The sequence below is a fragment of the Staurois parvus genome, unplaced genomic scaffold (assembly GCF_062004578.1).
Source record: "Staurois parvus isolate SC_StPar_1 unplaced genomic scaffold, SC_StPar_1.0 ptg001428l, whole genome shotgun sequence".
Classification (NCBI taxonomy): Eukaryota; Metazoa; Chordata; class Amphibia; order Anura; family Ranidae; genus Staurois; species Staurois parvus.
In genome coordinates, this window is record NW_028319224.1 from 1,116,040 (window position 1) to 1,129,536 (window position 13,497).

General features: G+C 46.3%; 1 protein-coding gene across 1 annotated transcript in view; it reads right to left on the reverse strand.

The window, feature by feature from the left end:
- Positions 1-13,497, reverse strand: part of LCOR (ligand dependent nuclear receptor corepressor) — a 134,981-nt gene that overhangs the window by 97,975 nt on the left and 23,509 nt on the right. Inside the window, exon 2 of the mRNA XM_089662087.1 lies at positions 9,718-9,797. The gene's annotated coding sequence lies outside the window, so the exon portion shown is untranslated. The remainder of the gene's footprint in view (positions 1-9,717; positions 9,798-13,497) is intronic.

Below are 13,497 nucleotides of genomic sequence, written 5' to 3' on the forward strand. Positions count from 1 at the left end.
CACAACATGTAGTCTATATTTACCCAGTTGGATCACTTGAGGGTCTTCTTGCCTATGTGATGCCGGGAATTAACCAGTTAGGATCTTCTCATTTTTGATGCACATATGGCGATAACGTTTGTGCCGTACTCTACTGTTTCCCCTGAAGAAGACTCAAAATATAAATTCTATGAAGTGAAACGCGTTGGAGGTTTCTCTTCTTGGTGATATCCAGCCAATCCATCGCCATTTCCGCACAATGCTACGTACAATGTATCTTTCTTTTCGTTGTTTAAAATTGGATTTAATAAAATTATATTTTTATAGATCTCTTTTGTTGTAATATTTTGGTCCTCGTAAAGTCCTTGTTTTCCCAAAATGTATGTTTATTCTTGTTCCATGTTACATGTATCATTTAGTTGATCTTTAAAGTCCAATCAAACTCAAAGCATGACATGAAAAAAAAAAAAAAACGATGACAAAACAATTTTGCAGTTGTACAGAATCCTCTGACATCAAACAAAAGCGCTGTCTGTGGGATTTTCTATTTCACCTTTTATATTTTTTCATTAATTTGAAAATAGCAGCTCTAATATTAATTTGAATTATTTATTTGGGATTTCACATTCACGAGGCGCGACGTGATAGGTTCTTGGATGGATTGATAATTATAGCGTTTCCATCTTTTTGCCTAAAGATTTAAATTTACAATTATGTTCATAATAAAGGATCAAACGCAATAAAAGTCATAACGTATCGATACAAACTGGAACGTCACGCCTTCAATTGACTATTTGTAATCCTTATGCTGCTACCGTTAGTAAACAGACAGGAAAGTATCATAATTACTTGTTTGAGACTTTTTTTTAAAAAATTTTTCAGTTACTTCCTGGTTTCTGGCCTAGGCAAATGATGTTATACATCCCCAAGGAGTCTTCAGGAGGAGCTTTCTCAGCTAAGGACGCCCTCCTGCCTGCGTACATGAGCTAAAGGCAGATGGATTCCAGGAAGTAAATGCTGCATGAATCATCTGCCCTTACTTAAGATGGCTGAAGTTAGAAATGCTAGGGTGGAGGGGGGGTTAACGTGATTTTTCAGCAAAGTAAAGCATGGAGACATGGATTGATGCACCTAAACTTCATACCACTAGCTTTTAAATCAACACTACGAGGCGCGTATAAACCATGGTGGGATGGGGCCGTCCACCAATCTGGCCATGGGGGAGGGGTGTATATCTACTGGACAACAAGTACCCCAAACCAATCAGATTGGATGACTGTGCCCGACTATTGCTCCCCGCACGCACCAAGACCGTCTGTGCATGCCCTGCTTCCATGTTCCTCAACTGGAGGGCTTGTGATCTGAATCCGATGAGTAGACTCAGAAACCCACTAATGTCTACAGCCAACATTACAAAGTAACTCCACTTTTGCTGTGGGGGGGGGGGGGGTAACAAAAAACAAAAAGAAAAACCCCCTCTGGGTGATCTATGCACATCGCCGGGATTGTAACTTTGCTGCAGATTCCTACCTTTTGTTATTCCGAAGAAATAGCTGTTTCTGTGTGTCCTTGTGCGGAGTGAATGGGAGCGACTTTATAATTATCAGTCAGCTGCTGCACTTGCACGGTTCTAATGAGGAAAGTGGCGGGGTCTGCATCCCTTTAGACGTGACTGCCCTTTCAGAGTATCTCACTATAAATGACATTGCAGTCGGTGCTCAAAAATCTAACTTGTATCTTAGCACAGACTTCTGGGAAAATCAGTCAACCAATCACACGAGCAGGCAATGACATTTCTGGGGCGCGTCCTGTACAACATCTGTGTGCAGAAGCGCCTCCAGGTGGCCATATTGAATTTTACAGAAAATTACAGCTCAGTGGATTGAAAAGGAAAAGGTGGTTCATGAGAACATTCAATTACAATATGACTTGTGTAACGATTCTATATATCTTATATACACAATCTATCTTAAGTAGATCTTATATTTTTATTTATTTATTATATATATATATATACAGTTGTGTTCAAAATACTAGCAGTCAGACATCACTAACCGGATCAATCGCTGTTTTTGGTGGAAATGATATTTCTACATGGCAAATAATTTCCTAGCAGGTGTAGTAGAGTCATAGAAATCCAACAGACCCAACAGTCATGGCATGCATGCTGCTGATTCTGTGTCATTGAATCACTCATTGAAAGGGGCGTGTTCAAAATAATAGCCGTGTGGAGTTCTATTAGTGAGGTCATTCATTCTTTGATAAACAGGTGGCAATTATTGCCCTTATTTAAGGAAGGAAGGCAGCAAATGTTGGACATGCTGGTTACAGTGCATTTCTCTCTGAAATTCTGAGGAAAATGGGTCGTTCCAGACATTGTTCAGAAGAACAGCGTACCTTGATTAAAAAGTTGATTGGAGAGGGAAAACATATAAAGAAGTGCAGAAAATGATCGGCTGCTCAGCTAAAATGATGGCAAATGCTTTAAAATGGCAACCAAAACCTGAAAGACGTGGAAGAAAGCGAAAAACTACCATTGGAATGGATAGAAGAATAGCCAAAATGGGGCGGACTCAGCCAACAATCAGCTCCAGGAAGATGAAAGAAGGTGTGACGTTCCCTGTGAGGACTCAGCCAACAATCAGCTCCAGGAAGATGAAAGAAGGTGTGATGTTCCCTGTGAGGACTGTTACAATTAGAAGACGCCGATGTGAAGCCAAGCTATCTGCAAGAAGTCCCCGCAAAGTCCCACTGTTGGGAAAAAGACGTGTGCTGAAGAGGTTACAATCTGCCAAAGAGCACATTGACCGGCCTAAAGAGAAATGGCGCAACATTTTGTGGACTGATGGAAGTAAGATTGTTCTTTTTGGGTCTAGTGGGCGGAGACAGTTTGTCAGACGACCCCCAAACACTGAATTCAAGCCACAGTACACTGTGAAGACCGTGAAGCATGGTGGTGCAAGCATCATGATATGGGGATGTTTCTCATACTACGGTGTTGGGCCTATTTATCGCATACCAGGGATCATGGATCAGTTTGAATCCATCAGAATAGTTGAAGAGGTCATGCTGCCTTATGCTGAAGAGGAAATGCCCTTGAAATGGGTGTTCCAACAAGACAACGACCCCAAACACACCAGTAAACGGGCAACATCTTGGTTCCAGACCAACAAGATGGACGTTATGGAGTGGCCAGCCCAATCCCCGGATCTTCATCCAATAGAAAACTTGTGGGGTGACATCAAAAATGCCGTTTCTGAGGCCAAACCAAGAAATAGAGAAGAACTGTGGAATGTGGTCCAATCATCCTGGGCTGGAATACCTGATCACAGGGGCCAGAAGTTGGGGGACTCCATGCAACACAGATGTACAGCAGTTCTCAGAAACAGTGCGACTACAACCAAATATTCATGAAGTCATTCAAAGGAAAGCAAAATCTTCAAACATTTCTCAGTTTATATAGTGAATGTTGGAGTTTGTAAAGAAGAATACAAACACTGAGATTTTTTTGAACCGTCTAATATTCACTTTTCTTCCATTTTTTTTTAGAGGAACAACACAAATTTGATGTATTTTTCTTCATGTTGTGATTTGGAATAGAATGTGTCGTGTTCCCAATGCATTTGTGTGGATGGAAATAAAAGCTATTAGAAGGATTTTCAGATTTATTCACTTTTTTCAACACACTGCTATTATTTTGAACACAACTGTATATATACAGTTGCAAGAAAAAGTATGTGAACCCCTTGGGATTACGTGGAGTTTTGCATGAATTGGGCATAAAATGTGCTCTGAACGTCATCTAAGTCACAACAATAGAAGAACACAGTCTGCTGAACATAATACTACACAAACATTAGATGTTGCCATGGTTTAATTGCACATAACATGTAAACATTCACAGTGCAGGGAGGAAAAAGTATGTGAACCTTTGGACTTAATAACTGGTTGACCCTCCTTTGGCAGCAATAACCTCAACCAAACATTTCCTGTAGTTGCAGATCAGACCTGCACAACGATCTGGAGTCATTTTGGACCACTCCTCTTCACAAAACTGTTTCAGTGTAGCAATATTCTTGGGATGTCTGGTGTGAATCGCTCTCTTAAGGTCATGCCACAGCATTTCAATGGGGTTGAGGTCAGGACTCTGACTGGGCCACTCCAGAAGGCGTATTCTGTGCTGTTGCAGCCATTGTTTTGTTGAATTACTTGTATGCTTTGGGTCATTGTCCTGTTGCATCACCCATCCTCTGCGGAGCTTCAGTTGGCGGACAGATGGTCGTACGTTTTCCTGCAAAATGTCTTGATAAACTCTGGAATTCATTTTCCCATCAATGACAACAATCCGTCCAGGCCCTGAGGCAGCAAAGCAGCCCCAAACCATGATGCTCCCTCCGCCATGTTTCACAGTGGGGATGAGGTTTTGATGTTGGTGTGCTGTGCCTTTTTTTCTCCACACATAGTGTTGTGTGTTCTTCCCAAACAACTCAATCTTGGTTTCATCTGTCCACAGTATATTTTGCCAGTAGTGCTGTGGAACATCCAGGTGCTCTTTTGTAAACTTCAACTGTGCTGCAATATTCTTTTTGGACAGCAATGGCTTCCTCCGTGGTGTCCTCCCATGTACTCCATTCTTGTTTAATGTTTTCCTTATTGTAGATGTGTCAACAAAAATGTTAGCATGTGCCAGAGATTTCTGTAGGTCTTTAGCTGACACTCTGGGATTCTTCTTTACCTCATGCAGCATTCTGCGCTGTGCTCTTGCAGTCATTCTTACAGGACGACCACGCCTAGGGAGAGTAGCAACAGTGCTAAACTTTCTCCATTTGTAGACAGTCTGTCTTACCGTGGACACAGGAACATCAAGGCTTTTGGAGATACTTTTGTAACCCTTTCCAGCTTCATGCAAGTCAACAATTCTTGATCGTAGGTCTTCTGAGAGCTCTTTTCTGCGAGGCATGGTTCACATCAGACAGTGCTTCTTGAAACCAGTAAACCCAAAACAGGTGTGTGTTTTTTAAGGGCAGGACAGCTGTCAGCAACACATCCAATATCATCACACTGATTGGAGTCAAGGTTGGCTCACTCCTGGCTCCAATTAGCTCTGGGAGAAGTCATTAAGCTACGGCCTCACATACTTTTTCCTCCCTGCACTGTGAATGTTTACATGTCATGTGCAATTAAACCATGGCAACATCTAATGTTTGTGTAGTATTATGTTCAGCAGACGGTGTTCTTCTATTGTTGTGACTTAGATGACGTTCAGAGCACATTTTATGCCCAATTAATGCAAAACTCCACGTAATCCCAAGGGGTTCACATACTTTTTCTTGCAACTGTATTTATTTTTATTGTATTTTTTTTTTATTTCCTTTTTTTATTTAATTTCCTTTTTTTTTTTTTTTTTAACTTCCTTTTTTTTTGCCATATTTTTTGCACACAAGGGTGGAGTTCCCCTTTTCAGCGTGGCCATAAACAACTTCTGGGACTACAAAGCTCAGATCTGAGGGTGTAGGAGGAACATGCAGGAGATGGTTGTATCCGGTACATTGATTGCTTCAGGGCTTTGAAGGGGCAGATCAAAGGACACAAAGCTACAATGCCTGTTTGGGAAATTAAAACAAGACACGCAAAGTAGCTTCTTGCCTAAATACAATCCTCTGAATGAATAGCAGCAACTCCAAAAATATAAACTCCTCCATTAGTCAGTACTTTTTATTTAATTGGTTGGACTAAAAAAAAAAAAAAAAAAATCAAACCAACTTACAAAGCCATCTACAATTCGGCTCCCAGCGACATCACTAATCCAGCCTCAAAATACCAACTTCATTTATTCCTCCCAAGAACTACTGCTCCCTTGTCACCTCCCATGCTCATCTCCAGGACTTCTCCAGAGCCGCTACCATCCTCTGGAACTCTCTACCCCAATCTGTCCAACTGTCTGCTTTCAGACTATCCTTATACCTTCTCTTCAGGGAGGCCTGCCCTGCCCCCACCTAACAATTGTATTTTTAGTTTTTCCATCAGCTTTCCAATTATTACCTTTCGTATCACTTGACCCCCCCACCCCCACTTCCCCCTTAGCTCTAAGGAACAGGACCCTTTGATTGAATTGAATTGTAACTGTACTGGGTGTTGGAAAGGAGAAAGAAGAAGGGAGAAGGAGGAAGAAGAAAGAAGGAGGAAGAAAGAAAAAGGAGGAAGAAAGAAAAAGGAGGAAGAAGAAGGTGGAAGAAGGAAAAAGGAGGAAGAAGAAGGTGGAAGAAGGAAAAAGGAGGAAGGAGGAAGAAGGGAAAAGCAGGAAGAAGAAAGAAGGAGGAAGAAGGAGGAAAAAAGAAGAAGGAGGTGGAAGAAGGAAAAAGGAGGAAAAAGGAAGAAGGAGGAGGAGGAAGGAAGTTGAAGAAAGAAGAAGGAGGAAATAGAAGGATGAAAAAGGAAGGAGGAGGGAGGAAGATGTAAGGAAGAGGAAGGAGGAAGGAGGAAGAAGAAGAAGAAGGAGGAAGAAGAAAAGAGGAGGAAGAAGAAGGAGGAAGAAGAGGGAAAGAGGAAGAAAAAGGAAACAGGAAGAAGAAGGAAGGAGAAGAAGGAAGGAAAAAGAAGCAGAAGGAAGAGGAAGAAGAAGTAGAAGGAAGAAGGAGGAAGCAGAAGGAGAAAGAAGAAGGAGGAAGAAGGAAGGAAGGAGGAAGAAGCAGAAGAAGAAGGAAGAGGAAGGAAGAAGGAGGAAGAAAGAAAGAAGGAGGAAGAGGAAGGAGGAAGAAGAAGGAGGAAAGGAGGAAGAAGGAAGAAGCAGAAGAAGGAAGAAGAAGGAAGAAGGAGGAAGAAGGAAGAAGGAGGAAGAAGGAAGAAGAAGGAAGAAGGAGGAAGAAGGAGGGAGAAGAAGGGAGAAGAAGGAAGAAGGAGGAAGAAGGAGGGAGAAGAAGGGAGAAGAAGGAAGAAGAAGGAAGGAGGAAGAAGAAGAAGGAAGAAAAAGGAAGGAGGAAGAAGACGAAGGAAGAAGAAGGAAGGAGGAAGAAGAAGGAGGAAGAAGAAGGAGGAAGAAGAAGGAAGGAGGAAGAAGACGAAGGAAGAAGAAGAAGGAAGAAGCACCTGACACCGTAGTGCTAGGAAATTTCAAAGAACTGACACAAATATCCACCATATCCCACATTCACAACTGAAAGGTGTAGACATCACAGAATGGTGGCCCGTGGTCTGGATCCGGACATTTTCCCATCTGGACTGCCGCAGTCCCACCATTAAGCAGCAGAGTCTTCCCCCCGCCCCCGCCAATGTAGAGCGGAGATCTGGGGGCAGAGGTCGTGGTCGGTGAGCGGGATCTGTCGGAGTTACCTTTTTAAGTTAACCAGCTGCTGATTGGTTGCAGTGCAGTTCTAGCAACCAATCAGCTTGTTTAAGTGGAGCTCCACCCAAAAGGGGAAGTTCTGCTTTAAGTATTGGTCCCCCGTTCCCCGTGAGGAATTGGCACCTTTGAGGAGGGGGTACCTGATTTTGGCAGGTACCAACTCCCATGCCTGCTGAAATCGCCTAGGTGATCAGAAGCGGAGGTTGTCCTCCCCCCTCCCTCCCCGTAGTCTTCAGGGACACGTGACAGGACACAGGACTACAGGGCCATTCACAAGGTGCAGCACTACATGAGCATGTGCAGTGGGCACCCGGCTGAGAAGCCACAAGCTGTAACAGCTGAGTGCCCACACTGAAGATGGCGGCGTCGGGGAGAGAGGATGGCTGGTGAACCCGGCCGGGGTGAGGACACATCACTGTGATATGAAGTGGGGGAGAAAGAGCTGCAGGGGGGTGAGAAGTAGGGGACAGACCTGCGGGGGCCTGCGATGTGAAGTGGGGGACAGACCTGTGGGGGCCTGCGATGCGAAGTGGGGGACAGACGTGTGGGGGCCTGCGATGTGAAGTGGGGGACAGACATGTGGGGGCCTGCGATGCGAAGTGGGGGACAGACGTGTGGGGGCCTGCGATGTGAAGTGGGGGACAGACGTGCGGGGGCGTGCGATGCGAAGTGGGGGACAGACATGCGGGGGCCTGCGATGAGAAGTGGGGGACAGACATGCGGGGGCCTGCGATGCGAAGTGGGGGACAGACATGTGGGGGCCTGCGATGTGAAGTGGGGGACAGACGTGTGGGAGCCTGTGATGCGAAGTGGGGGACAGATGTGCGTGGGCCTGCGATGCAAAGTGGGGGACAGACGTGCGGGGGCCTGCGATGCGAAGTGGGGGACAGACATGCGGGGGGCCTGCGATGTGAAGTGGGGGACAGACGTGCGGGGGCCTGCGATGTGAAGTGGGGGACAGACCTGCGGGGGCCTGCGATGCGAAGTGGGGGACAGACGTGTGGGAGCCTGTGATGCGAAGTGGGGGACAGATGTGCGTGGGCCTGCGATGCAAAGTGGGGGACAGACATGCGGGGGGCCTGCGATGATAAGTGGGGGACAGACAAGCGAGGGGCCTGCGATGTGAAGTGGGGGACAGACATGCGGGGGGGCCTGCAATGCGAAGTGGGGGACAGACAAATGGGGGCCTGCGATGCGAAGTGGGGGACAGACATGTGGGGGCCTGCGATGCGAAGTGGGGGACAGACGTGCGGGGGCCTGCGATGTGAAGTGGGGGACAGACGTGCGGGGGCCTGCGATGCGAAGTGGGGGACAGACGTGTGGGGGCCTGCGATGTGAAGTGGGGGACAGACGTGCGGGGGCCTGCGATGCGAAGTGGGGGACAGACGTGCGGGGGCCTGCGATGTGAAGTGGGGGACAGACGTGCGGGGGCCTGCGATGCGAAGTGGGGGACAGACGTGCGGGGGCCTGCGATGTGAAGTGGGGGACAGACGTGCGGGGGCCTGCGATGCGAAGTGGGGGAAGAGCTGTGGGGTCTGTGATGTGAATTGGTGGGGGGGGGGGGGAGCAGAGGACGCTGTTGTGGGGGGATGACGTGAAGGCAGTGATGGAGGACACCACTGTGAAGGGGGGGATGTGATACGCAGGGAGACTTTTCTCAGCTAAGCACACCTTCCTGCCTGCATGCCTAAACTAAGGGCAGATGGATTCCAGGAATTCTTACAGGAATCATCTGCCCTCACTCAAGATGGTCACAGATAATCAAATGCTCAAAGTGATTTCTCAGCAAAATAAAGCATTGAGACATGGATGGATGGATGGATGGATGGGGGAGTTTGCACTGAATGTTAATAATAACGTTTTTTGGTTTATGGTGCTCAGATGCAGCGTAGCTCCACATTAGTAAGCCACTGTCAGATCCGAGAAAAAAAAGAACAAAAAAAAAAAATGGATTAAAAAAAAAACAAACAAAAACAAAAAAAATACAAAACATGCAAACAAAAAACAAAAACAAAATAAACGAATAAAAAAAAAAAAAAGGAGACTTGATGGACCACTTGTTTTGTTTTTTCTGTTTCTAGGTCAAATGTAAAATAAATAAATAAAAAATAATTAAAAAAAAAAAAAAGTCACCATTCATTCTTCATGGACATGAACTTTAAATGTGACTTAAAACCCCCAAAACCTCAACCTCTTCTTTCTCCAGTCCAAGGATGATCATTCTGAAATTTGCAGCCGTTACCGAACTACAACTCCCACAATCCTACCAACTCAGATCAATGCCCAGCAGTGGCTGAAATCGTAGATTTGGTGGCAACAATTTAAAAAAAAATAAACAAAAAAACAAAAAAACAAAAAGAGAGAGAAGTGCAAAATGGTTGCAATCACATCAGTACCTTAACTTTCTCTCGTCTCAAGCAGCAGAAAAGGCAATTTTCATCAAAGGACCAATCACAAACCCCTGTAGGTTCACAGTCTGTAAAATTCGGAACAAAGAAAATCCACGGGTTATAACTTGAACCAACGGCCCATGTGTAGAGGGTGGGGAGGGGGAGGGGAAGGGACATAGTACGGGTGTCAGAGCATGCACTGAACAATCAACAACATGGTGATTGGGGGAAAGCACAAGTAGGAGGAACGTTATGCAAAAGACAAAAAACTAAAGATGGAGGAGGGTTTAAAAAAAAAAAAAATATATATATATATATATATATATATATATATATATAAAATTTTTATATATTTTTTTAAATAAATAAATACATATATATATATACAGTGAGGAACAGAAGTATTTGAACCCCCTGCGATTCTGCAAGTTCTCCCACTTCTCCATCATGGAGGGTCTGACATTCACATTGCAGGGGATTCCCACTCTGAGGACAGAATTCAGGAGATCACATTGTATGATTTGTAAAGAATGTATTTGTCTCGCACGGCTGAACAGAAGTATTTGAACACCTAAGAAACAGCAAGAATTCTGGCTCTCAGAGACCTGTTACTGCGCCTTTATAAAGTCCCCCTCTACTCCACTCATTCATCTCACTTAGTAGCACCTGTCTGAGCTCTTTATAGACACCTGTCCACCCCACAGTCAATCACACGCCAACTACTACCATGGGCAAGACCAGAGAGCTGTCAAAAGACACCAGAGACAAAACTGTGGACCTCGACAAGGCTGGAAAGGGCTACGGGGCAATTGCCAAGCAGCTTGGTGAAAATAGATCAACTGTTGGAGCAATTGTTAGAAAATGGAAGAGGCTGAAGACGACTGTCAGTCTCCCTCGGACTGGGGCTCCATGCAAGATGTCCCCTCGTGGGGTATCACTGATGAGAAGAAAGGTGAGAAATCAGCCCAGAACTACAAGGGAGGAGCTGGTCAATGACATGGAGAGAGCTGGGACCACAGTTTCACAGGTCACTGTCGGTAGAACACTACGACGTCATGGTTTCCAATCATGCATTGCATGGAAGGTTCCCCTGCTCCAGTCATCACATGTCCAGGCCCGTCTGAAGGTTCCCCTGCTCCAGTCATCACATGTCCAGGCCTGTCTGAAGGTTCCCCTGCTCAAGTTATCACATGTCCAGGCCCGTCTGAAGGTTCCCCTGCTCAAGTTATCACATGTCCAGGCCCGTCTGAAGGTTGCCAATGACCATCTGGATGATGCAGAGGAGGCATGGGAGAAAGTCATGTGGTCAGATGAGACCAAAGGAGAACTTTTTGGTCTAAACTTCACTCGTCGTGTTTGGAGGAAAAAGAAGGATGAGTTGCATCCCAAGAACACCATCCCTACTGTGAAGCATGGGGGTGGTAACATCATGCTTTGGGGGTGCTTTTCTGCGAAGGGGACAGGACGACTGCACTGTATTAAGGAGAGGATGAATGGGGCCATTTATTTTGAGATTTTCAGCAACAACCTCCTTCCCTCAGTCAGAGCATTGAAGACGGGTCGTGGCTGGGTCTTCCAACATGACAACGACCCGAAGCACACAGCCAGGAGAACCAAGGAGTGGCTCCGTAAGAAGCATATCAAGGTTCTGGAGTGGCCTAGCCAGTCTCCACACCTAAATCCAATAGAACATCTTTGGAGGGAGCTGAAACTCCGTGTTGCTCAGTGACAGCCCCGAAACCTGACAGATCTAGAGGAGATCGGTGTGGAGGAGTCGGCCAAAATCCCTGTTGCAGTGCAAACCTGGCCAAGGACTACAGGAACCGTCTGACCTCTGTAATTGCAGACAAAGGCTTCTGTACCAAATATTAACACGGATCTTCTCAGGGGTTCAAATACTTCTGTTCAGCCGTGCGAGACAAATACATTCTTTACAAATCATACAATGTGATCTCCTGAATTCTGTCCTCAGAGTGGGAATCCCCTGCAATGTGAATGTCAGACCCTCCATGATGGAGAAGTGGGAGAACTTGCAGAATCGCAGGGGGTTCAAATACTTCTGTTCCTCACTGTATATATATATATTTTAGCTTCCATATAAACAACTATATGTTTTTACTTGCTAAAAATAAAAAAAAAAGACATAAAAAAATAAAAAAAAAGGATTAGCTACACCTGAGATTCAATTCCAAGCTAAATAATGGCTGGAGGATGACACCAATACATGGACAAAGCCCTACATCTCCCTGCATCATCCCACCTCCCCGGTCTATGAACACCCATCATCCCACCTCCCCGATCTAGGAACACCCATCATCCCACCTCCCCGATCTAGGAACACCCATCATCCCACCTCCCCGATCTAGGAACACCCATCATCCCACCTCCCCGGTCTATGAACCCCCATCATCCCACCTCCCCGGTCTATGAACACCCATCATCCCCACCCACCTCCCCGATCTATGAACACCCATCATCCCACCTCCCCGATCTAGGAACACCCATCATCCCACCTCCCCGGTCTATGAACACCCATCATCCCACCTCCCCGGTCTATGAACACCCATCATCCCACCTCCCCGGTCTATGAACACCCATCATCCCACCTCCCCGGTCTATGAACACCCATCATCCCACCTCCCCGATCTAGGAACACCCATCATCCCACCTCCCCGGTCTATGAACACCCATCATCCCCACCCACCTCCCCGATCTATGAACACCCATCATCCCACCTCCCCGATCTAGGAACACCCATCATCCCACCTCCCCGGTCTATGAACACCCATCATCCCACCTCCCCGGTCTATGAACACCCATCATCCCACCTCCCCGGTCTATGAACACCCATCATCCCACCTCCCCGGTCTATGAACACCCATCATCCCACCTCCCCGGTCTATGAACACCCATCATCCCACCTCCCCGGTCTATGAACACCCATCATCCCACCTCCCCGGTCTATGAACACCCATCATCCCACCAATGGGGTCTTGCCTGGAGTCCAGGAAGTGCTCAAAACAGGCGTACAAATTCAGAGTGCTGAGCAGTACAATAAAGACGAGGCGCCTTCACTCATAAAGTGGTATTAAAGACAGATTATTTTTTTATTGCTATACTTACCTGCTCTGTGTAATGGTTTTGCACAGAGCAGCCCCGATCCTCCTTTTCTCGGGTCTCCCGCTGGTGCTCCTGGCCCCTTCCTCCTGACAAGTGCCCCCACAAGCAAGCAGGGTTTTGAAAAACGCACCACACCCGCAACTGACCAGTGTGAATAAAAACGGATCCCTATAGGAGTAGTGCCCCATCTCTGGTGTCAGTGGGGGGGAATAGTGCCCATCATTGGTGTCAGTGGGAGGAATAGTGCCCCATCATTGGTGTCAGTGGGAGGAATAGTGCCCCATCATTGGTGTCAGTGGGAGGAATAGTGCCCCATCATTGGTGTCAGTGGGAGGAATAGTGCCCCATCTCTGGTGTCAGTGGGAGGAATAGTGCCCCATCATTGGTGTCAGTGGGAGGAATAGTGCCCCATCATTGGTGTCAGTGGGAGGAATAGTGCCCCATCATTGGTATCAGTGGGAGGAATAGTGCCCCATCATTGGTGTCAGTGGGAGGAATAGTGCCCCATCATTGGTGTCAGTGGGAGGAATAGTGCCCCATCATTGGTGTCAGTGGGAGGAATAGTGCCCCGTCATTGGTGTCAGTGGGAGGAATAGTGCCCCATCATTGGTGTCAGTGGGAGGAATAGTACCGCATCATTGGTATCAGTGGGAGGAATAGTGTCCT